The 8,707-nt window shown below is 40.1% G+C and overlaps 1 long non-coding RNA gene across 1 annotated transcript in view; it reads left to right on the forward strand.

Annotated features, from left to right (window-relative positions):
- Positions 1 to 5,767: 5,767 nt before the first annotated feature.
- LOC118169875 overlaps positions 5,768 to 8,707 on the forward strand; it is a 3,596-nt gene continuing 656 nt past the window's right edge. Inside the window, exon 1 of the long non-coding RNA XR_004752333.1 lies at positions 5,768 to 6,039. This is a non-coding gene — a long non-coding RNA (uncharacterized LOC118169875). The remainder of the gene's footprint in view (positions 6,040 to 8,707) is intronic.

The raw sequence follows: 8,707 nt of genomic DNA on the forward strand, positions 1-8,707 counted from the left end.
CATGCAGTGATCTGAGCTCAAAGCAAAGATCTAAGTACAATTCGTATTTATGTGTTGTCCAGGAAACACTTTCCACCAAAAATATTGCTACCAAACACAGGGATGTGAAGAATGTTCTAATTACTTTTGTGATGGTAATAGGTTTTCTGTGGACTTTTTCAAATCTAGGATGTGACCATTACGATCAACTATTTGAAAACTATCAGACTTCAGATTTGGATTTGGACATTACAAGATGACCTATAATTGGAACACAAACAAGTATCTTAAAAACCTTATTTGCAAAAGATGAAGAGGTGCTTTTAATACCATATGAATTGAGAATTTACTTAAATCCTTATTAAAACTAAAATATAGAACCATAGAACTATTTAGTTTGGAAAAGACATCTGAGATCATCAGGTCCAACCATTAACCTAGCACAACCAAGTCTACCACTAAACCATGTCCCTAAACACCACATCTACATGTCTTTTGAATACTTCCAGGGTTGGTGACTCAACTACTTCTCTAAGCAGCCTGTTTCAAAGCTTCACAACTCCTTCATTGAAGAAATTTTTCCCAATATCTAAACTAACATCAAAAGGCTCAACTTGACACCATTTCCTCTTGTCCCATCACTTGTTGATTGGGAGAAGAGAGTGATCCCCACCCCACTACTACCTCCTTTGAAATGATGGTAGAGAGTGATTAAGGCCTCCCCTAAGCCCTCTCCCTCAGTCACTCCTCATAGGATTTGTGTTCTAGGCCCTTCACCAACTTCATAGCACCTCTTTGGACATGCTGCAGGGCCTCAATTTCCTTCTTGTAGTGAGGGGCCCAAAGCTGAACACAGTTCTCGAGGTGCAGCCTCACCAGAGCCGAATACAGAAGGACAATCACTTGCCTGGTCCTGCTGGCCACACTATGTCTGATACAAGCCAGGATGCTGTTGGCCTTCTTGGCCACTTGGGAACACTGCTGGCTCACATTCAGCTAGCAATCAACCAATACCTCCAGATCCCTTTCTTCCAGGCAGCTTTCCAGTCACTCTTCCCCCATCCTCTGGAGTTTCATGGGGTTGTTGTGCCCCAAGAGCAGGACTCGGTATTTAGCCATGCTGAATTGCACATAGCTGGCCTCAGCCCATCAGTCCAGACTATGCAGATCCCTCTGCAGAACTCTCCTAACCTTGAGCAATACTTGCACCTAACTTGGTGTCATCTATGAACTTACTGAGGGTGCACTCGATCCCCTCATCCAGGTCACTGATGACGATATTGAACACAACTGGCCCCAGTATTGAGACCTGGGGACACCACTAGTGACCAGTCTCGAACTGCATTTAACTCCATTCACCATGTCTCTTTGGGCCCAGCAATCCAGCTGGGCTTTTAAAAAAGCCATCCAGATGGCTTTTACCCAACAAAGTGTATGGCTGTCATGTATGGCACATGATCCAGGACTAAGGGACTTATGTTTTATAAGGAGGCAATAAATCACTGCACTAAATGCAGAAAAAAAGTTTTATTGACAAATTTGGCCTTGGGATTTCATGTTCTTCACCACCACCAAAAAATAAAAAATAAAAAAATAAAAGTTTTTTAAAAAGTAATATTTCACCAGGCAGCCAGTGGTGTTCCTGGCCTACTCATTTGTGTGTAAAAAAAATATTGAAAATACCCATGCTTATTACCAGGCTTTTTAGCAGTTCCCCATGAACTCATGAGGCAACCCTGTCTCTTCTAGAGACAAGCTGTATTTGATCAGCAGAGATAAATTGGACTTCCAGTTTCCCACCGAGTTGTCCTCTGTTCCTTCCTGCACTCCGACACTACTTATGAGTCAAATGGGTCTGCGGTTTCCATTGAGTCAGTGTTGCAGTCCTTAAATTAAAAAGTTTTATTACTTACTGATAGGTATACTTGTAGGAGGACCGTCAAGACAAATTGCTATGTCTCATGGAGAGGTAATGGTCTGGAATAGTGACCAAGCACACTGAAGAAACACATCCTAAGTGGATCTACTGCTACTTATTTCCAATGCGGTTTACAAACCCTGGCATGGGCCTTTATGACATAGCAGTCACTTTGCTGAATAAGGCATGTGTCTGGTACTTTCATTAACTTTCCTTCTACCCAAAGACATATAGGATATGAAAAGCCAGGAGATTATTTTAATTCTTCTGTCATTGGAATTTTAGAATAGACTCAACCAGTGATATAAAACCAAATTGAGAAGAAAGAATGACAGCCTGGCAGGTCAAGTCCAGAGCTATTCTCAGAGCTGAAAATGTTTCTGGAATAGGAAATCTCTTTTCTGGTCTCATCTTAGCCCCCAGCTCCCTCTCAATCAAAGGCCATGCCTTGCCTTTATGCCATACTCCTGGAACAGGGCTAATATTCGTCTATGTTATGGACAAGCTCTGAAACTGTTATCAGTTAAAGACCACAAGAAGTCAGTATTTGCCCAGGCTGTACATTGCTGGGAGTGAACTGGTCTGGGTAGCAGTCTCCTACACCTAGCTCTGTTGGGTCCCTGGATGAAGTGCTGAGACATATTCTGGATCTGTGCCAGGTAATTAAACACCAAGATGAGAGGCATACATACACTGATGAACATGACTGGACCCTTGGTGCACTTGGCTTTTTTGGTCAATCCCCAAAATAAAAAAAAAACAACTTATTTTTAATTAACTCAGGGGACTGTGGTCTCCTACAAGAGTGGTTGCTGAATTTAAGTTCTGATCACCTTCTTTTTACTAAAGGTTTAACAGCAGTACTCTAGAAAACAGGATTGTAACTAATCACTGGTTCTTCAGACTTTTTTTGTGTGTGTGTGTGTGTGTTTGTGTCTTGCTTCTCATTCTAATTCATGAAATAAATTAATTAGTATAACTCGTCATGAATGTTTTGTGTGTGTTATTTCAAATGCTCACCCCTTCTTCTGCCACTTATTTTGATTGATCGCAGCATGTGTACATTCTTTTTAGCAGATTTAACCACTATGTGTAATGTGCCAGAGGGAAGAAAAGTCTCTCATTGTTCTCAGTATTTAACTAAAAGCATTTCAAATAGCAATAAAACACACATGCTGCAAAACCAGAAAAGAGCAGGGCTCAGCAAACTGGAAGTTCTATCTGCAGGCTGGGTTGATTCAGATCAAGGTTTTCACAAACTGTACTTGAGCCTGAACCAAAAATTTTCTGTTTTGTTACATAAGTTTATCATATAAACTGATATTGTGATTATTGTAAGCAAATTATAGGTCTTCCAAATAAAAGTTTTTAACTATCACAACTTAGATATGTGTTCGAACAGACAATCTTGAGTGCACACCACAAAAAATCCTATCAAGAGCTATTTTACAGTCTTACCACTTCTGAAGCATATTTTCTTCACAGTTGTCTTGATTATTTAGGTCCAGCTGATGTCTACAGAACAAACCAAAGCTCATGCCAAAGGCAAGTGGCAGAAGGCCCAAGTTCTAAATTAAAATTTCTGTTTCTGGGTCTTTTCAAATTATTTGAGGTCAAATGACCTTTCTGTCTGGAGCATGTATAGCCAGCTATTTACAGTGTGGGTATTGGGGATCTTCTGCTCAATGGAAATGTTGAAATCCAGCTTGTGTGTGTACAGGGAAGTCCTCAAGTGTCTTCCATGGAGGCAGCCCGGATGGGTCTTGCAGCAGCTTGACCAGAGTCACAATATGTCCCTGAATATTGTTACCCCATGCCATAGACTGTGAGGGGTCACTGCTGTGAGCAGTCCTGGGTGCAGGGAATCACCCTGACATGTAGACATAAGGACATGCACACCCTGTGCTGAATCACTTGGTGCTTGGGTGTCCCAGCCCTGAGTGTCCTTGTGAATCACATCAGCTGCCTGGAAAAGAAAGGACAAGGAACTGGTAAGAGTTCACTTAAAAGTTCATGGGGTGGAGAAGTGGGAGCTGGCCCCACTGAGCTTCTGCAGGATCTTTATCAGAGTCTGTGGAACATAAAAGCAACCAAATTGCTTCCAGATCCAAGCCAGATCTGGAGGCAATTCAGGTGCTTTTGTGTGGTGCTGCATTTATAGGAGCAATTCAGCCAATTCATGGTGATGCTGCATCTGCAGTGGGTACTGACCTGCCAGGTTCTTTGCTGATTTTGCAGCAGGCTGACCATCAGCTGCCCACAGCTGCCCATGAGTTTACTACATGCCCCTCTATATGGATGCCTCTCATTATGGATACTTTCCAAACAGAAAGACACACACATGCTACTGTGATGTATCAAGCATAAAGAAGAGCTACCTGAAAGAAATCACACAATCACTGCCACCTCTCCCATTTTAGCGCTATAAAACACAGTCAGTTTTGCCAGTATCATAAAAAGGAGGAAAACATTACCGAAAAGTGTAACATAAGATAACAATTCTGTTTTAAGGAGAAGTTTTATGTTCCTTTTACTGTGGACAGTGGGGTTCTGTGTTAATTATGTAGGTATCTAAGGTATAGTTAAACAACTCATTGTAATAGGAAGTCAACAAGAAATTACAAACATAAATGACTTACTAATGACAAATTCCTGAATAAGAGTCTCATCAAAGCCTGTTAAGGATTCTGATCCAAATGTAAACTTCAGCTCAGCATTGTTTCTAAACTCGAAACTACTAGAAAGGGAGGTGTTATCTGAAAGAAACATTGTGTAATTGCTCTGTTTTTAATAAGCATTTCTTAAGCTGACATCTCAGATACCAGATACCAGAATAGAAGGAGTCTCACTCTGACCAAGTTGGATTTTAAATGTTTGACCTTTGTCTCATGTATTAACTTTCCTCTTACCAAATGGAGATCTTGTCATATAAGACATATTTGTTAGCGATGTTTAGTATGTGATTGCAGGTGACTGCAAGCAGGATTTACTGAAGAGACACTTTGCCCATGCCATACTTTCAAAGGGATTTACTGAGGTGTCTGCAGGAGCTTAGTTTGGTGAGCATCACTCAAAATCTTGGTCACTGATGCTGGCTTTTTCTCTCATGTGTCCAGGAAAAAAGCTAAACTCATGCCAGCTGAGATCACTACCCTTCAGAAAGTGATGCCTGAAACCTTATTGTGCAATGCAGAAATATAGAATCCAGATCACTAGTTTCTGGAAAAGCATGGCTGGGATTTGAGAAAATCTTGCAGAGGTAAGTACAAGACAATGGAAAATTAACTTCAATTTCTAAATCTATAGTGTGCTATTAAATGGAAAATGAGACTGCAATGACAGGAGGGCTATTTCTGCACCATCTTTGGGAAGCTAAGGTGGTCTTCAGCCACTGACCCTTTTGTTAAACATGACAAAGGAAAAGTTTCCCATTTCAAACATCAGTTGTGGCAGTTACACATCCAACAAGTAACCTTGCTAACCTTGCTAACTCTCTACAATGTCTGGTCACCAATATACTGCCACAACATAGGCAATTTCTGCTCAGCTAAATTGTGGATTATCTGCTAGTTATCCAATTGACAATGAGTTGTGAAGGTCATGAAGAGTTTATATTTGCTTAAAAGAAAAATATTTTTTTAATGGAAAACTGGGTCAGAAGCAACAAGATTTTCCTATAATCTGTTTTCCTTCCAGAGGCAGTGCTCAGCTGACAGACCAACAGCACCGGTGATTGGTACTGCCTGCTCCTGTTGGCTCCAAACAGTCATCCCTTAGCCTGTCCATCTTTTTTTTTTTTTAAAAACAACAACAACAACAACAACAACAACAACAACAACAACAAAAAAAAAACAAACAACAAAAAATGCAACCTATATATCTAAGCTTGCAAGATTAGCAGCCTCTATGGAAGTGGTACAGAGTAGGCTCCAAAAGCAAGAAGAAAATTGAATGATGTCTCATGTATCTTAGCTGGACACTCTAATTTTTGAATTCTTGTATAAATAGAAGCAGCATCAGTATCCTGTGTACTTTTATGAGTGAAATCTGCTTGGTTTTGGAAAGAAATGTCCCTGCTTTCAAGTAAAAGAGAGCATCTGAAGAGGCAGCATGTGATACCTCATTTTCAGTCTGCTTACTAGGTGAGTGCAAGGCAGGTTTACTGATTTGACCTCAGTTGCTGCCCCAGGGGACAGCTCTTTTGAACTGCCACATGCAGAGGTACCCAGGTTGTCCCCTGGCTGCATCCAGACCTTGTCTGTCCCAGGGGAAGCACTGTGATCACCATGATGTGCAAGCTGCCAGAACTCATGTCCTCTTCTAGTTACAGACCAAAGTCATTCTAGTCCTGGGAGACAAAGGCTTTCAGGATTTTATGGGTATAGACTTTAAAGTGTGTAACAGAAGAACACAGCTATGTCTAATCATTGATGAACCTTACTGGCTTTTTAAATAACTTGTCATTGGTTTGTTATTGGCATTAGTTATTCTACAGGTATCCAGAGGCTGTGGTTTTCCTATTAAATTTTTCTGTTGTCACACCAGCAGTAATAACCATTAGTTTCATGTTGTGATGCACAATTATAAAATCTATATTGAAGCTGAATGGTCTTGCAATGAGCTAATACTGCTGCACCCTTTGGTGAAGCTTTGTACATTACCTACATCACTTAAATCAAATGTGATTCAGCTTGATCAGCCTTGATCATACTGTGAGATGATACAATTGATAGACTTGCACTCCAAATAGATAAATATTTAAAAACAAATTGTCACCAAATATGACTTTGGAGATTTAGGGTTTCTGGAGGCAAATGTAAGGCACTGGCAACTGGATGTCATTTTATGTGTTCCCTTTCTAATATGAGGCAGTTAAGTGCAGGTCAGTATGGAAATTTAGTATTTAATTTTTCAGGCTCCAGATTGAAAAAAGAATTTCTGAGTTTCTTGGCAATACTACTAGGGACTGATGGAAGACAGCACACATCACCCTTTAATTTCTTTAAGCCTGCAACAAACTCTTACACAAGACAGAGCTTAAAAATACAAGTGCTAAGAAGAAGCCCTCTGGAGATCATCTCTTTACTTACCAGTGTGTGAAAGAAAAGGTCAAGTTTATTTTTTTGGATCTAAAACTGACTGCTTTACTAGAGGGAAAGTCAACATTAAAATTGTTTAGCCATTTGCAATGCTAGTCAGAAGAATGTGTACAGCCTTCTGTGGTACTGTAGCTCAGCAAAGGTCATCAAAATGTTGATTTAAAGGAGCCCCATCTCTAGGGTCAGCTGCCTGTGGTTGGATCCAAATCAATGTCCTTCAACTCACAAGAATGTATATTTAATATGTAAACTTATTTTGTGTCTAACATCTGAGTGATGTTATAACTGAGTGAGGCATTCTCTTTATATGATTTAATTGCTTCTGGTCTGTCATTATGCTTTAGATACCATGTCATAGCCATAGCTTCTGTCTCATTTTACTTGACATCATGGAATTGGAGGATGCTTGGGTCTGACCTGGCAAACCCAGAAGCCAGTCTCTTTCCTCAGAGGTTCTGATAAACCCTTGTTCTGCTCTCTGCATGACCACAGTAGTGTTTTCAGGGATGATCCAAGGCCTTCTTGGGTCTGTTTTGCCAATGACACAGTGGGAAGCTGAGAACTCCTTGGATTCCCTTCCTACCACTAGCTGAAACTAGAAAAACTGCAGATCCCATCTCATTTGCCTCAATTGTGAACTGAGGTGCTCCATGGTGACTTGATGCAAACTCACTCTCACATGCCAGTTTACATATCCTGGGTGGAAACACTGGCTTTGCTGTATGCTGTGCTCTGGTACTCATCTGTGTGTGCAATTAAGACTGCTAATGCCACATCTTATATTTCCGAGCATGCTGAAACACTCTTCTGTGGTGGAGTTTTCTGGGGCTAAATTTCCCCGTGCCTTTAAGCATGCAAAAGGAAATGCAATGCTCATGGAGCCAAGGGCATCTTATTCTGTGCCCTTTCATTTAAATACTTGTCTGAAGTACCTTTGAATTTTAGCTTGTAATCTGTATTGTTTTAGTCAACATAGTTAAAACGTCCCTGTGGTGGAGTAAAAGGTTATTATATAATGGCAACATGTGACCAACAGGCAGTACTTTGGTATATCTCAATTAAAGTTTACAATGATTGCAGTGTCACAGAGGTAAATTTTCTCTTAAAAATGAAGCCAAGATCAGAGCTGCATGGGTAACATATGTTCATCTTTTATATCCATAATGTTTAATGCAAAATTTGTCAGTAAAAATTTAATTAAGGAAATTGAATTAACTTTGTAATAATACAAGAAATGAAAAAGACAGTGTCAGGGGTTATCCCTCCTGCCATCCTTTTGTTTTAGTTAGCATAAGTGTTTTCTAGCAAATGTCTTACTAGTGGTGAAGAAGCAGGTCTTGTGTTAGAAGAATAACCCCTAAGTTCTCTGTTCTGTCTCAGAAGGATGGAGGGGTGCCTGACACCATGTCAGGCTTCCAAAGAGCGGTAATAGCCCTAGCCCACCTAACACTGTTATCAGTACAGAGCTATCTGTCTTCGTAGTACTCCTGAATCTGGGATCAGAAATTGCTTTACCTTTGACTCTTACAGGTACTATTGAAGAAACAACCAAGAAAAAAAAAAAAGAAAAAAAAAGAGAGGAAATACAGATTTGATTTTTCTTTTTTCTCTCTCCTTGAATGACACAGCATCAAAGAGCAACTTGGTTCTGCAGCATTCTTGAGATTTCCGATCTTTTTTTTTTTTTTTTTTTTTTTTTTTTTTTTTTTTT

This window comes from Oxyura jamaicensis, chromosome 1 (assembly GCF_011077185.1).
Source record: "Oxyura jamaicensis isolate SHBP4307 breed ruddy duck chromosome 1, BPBGC_Ojam_1.0, whole genome shotgun sequence".
Taxonomy (NCBI): Eukaryota; Metazoa; Chordata; class Aves; order Anseriformes; family Anatidae; genus Oxyura; species Oxyura jamaicensis.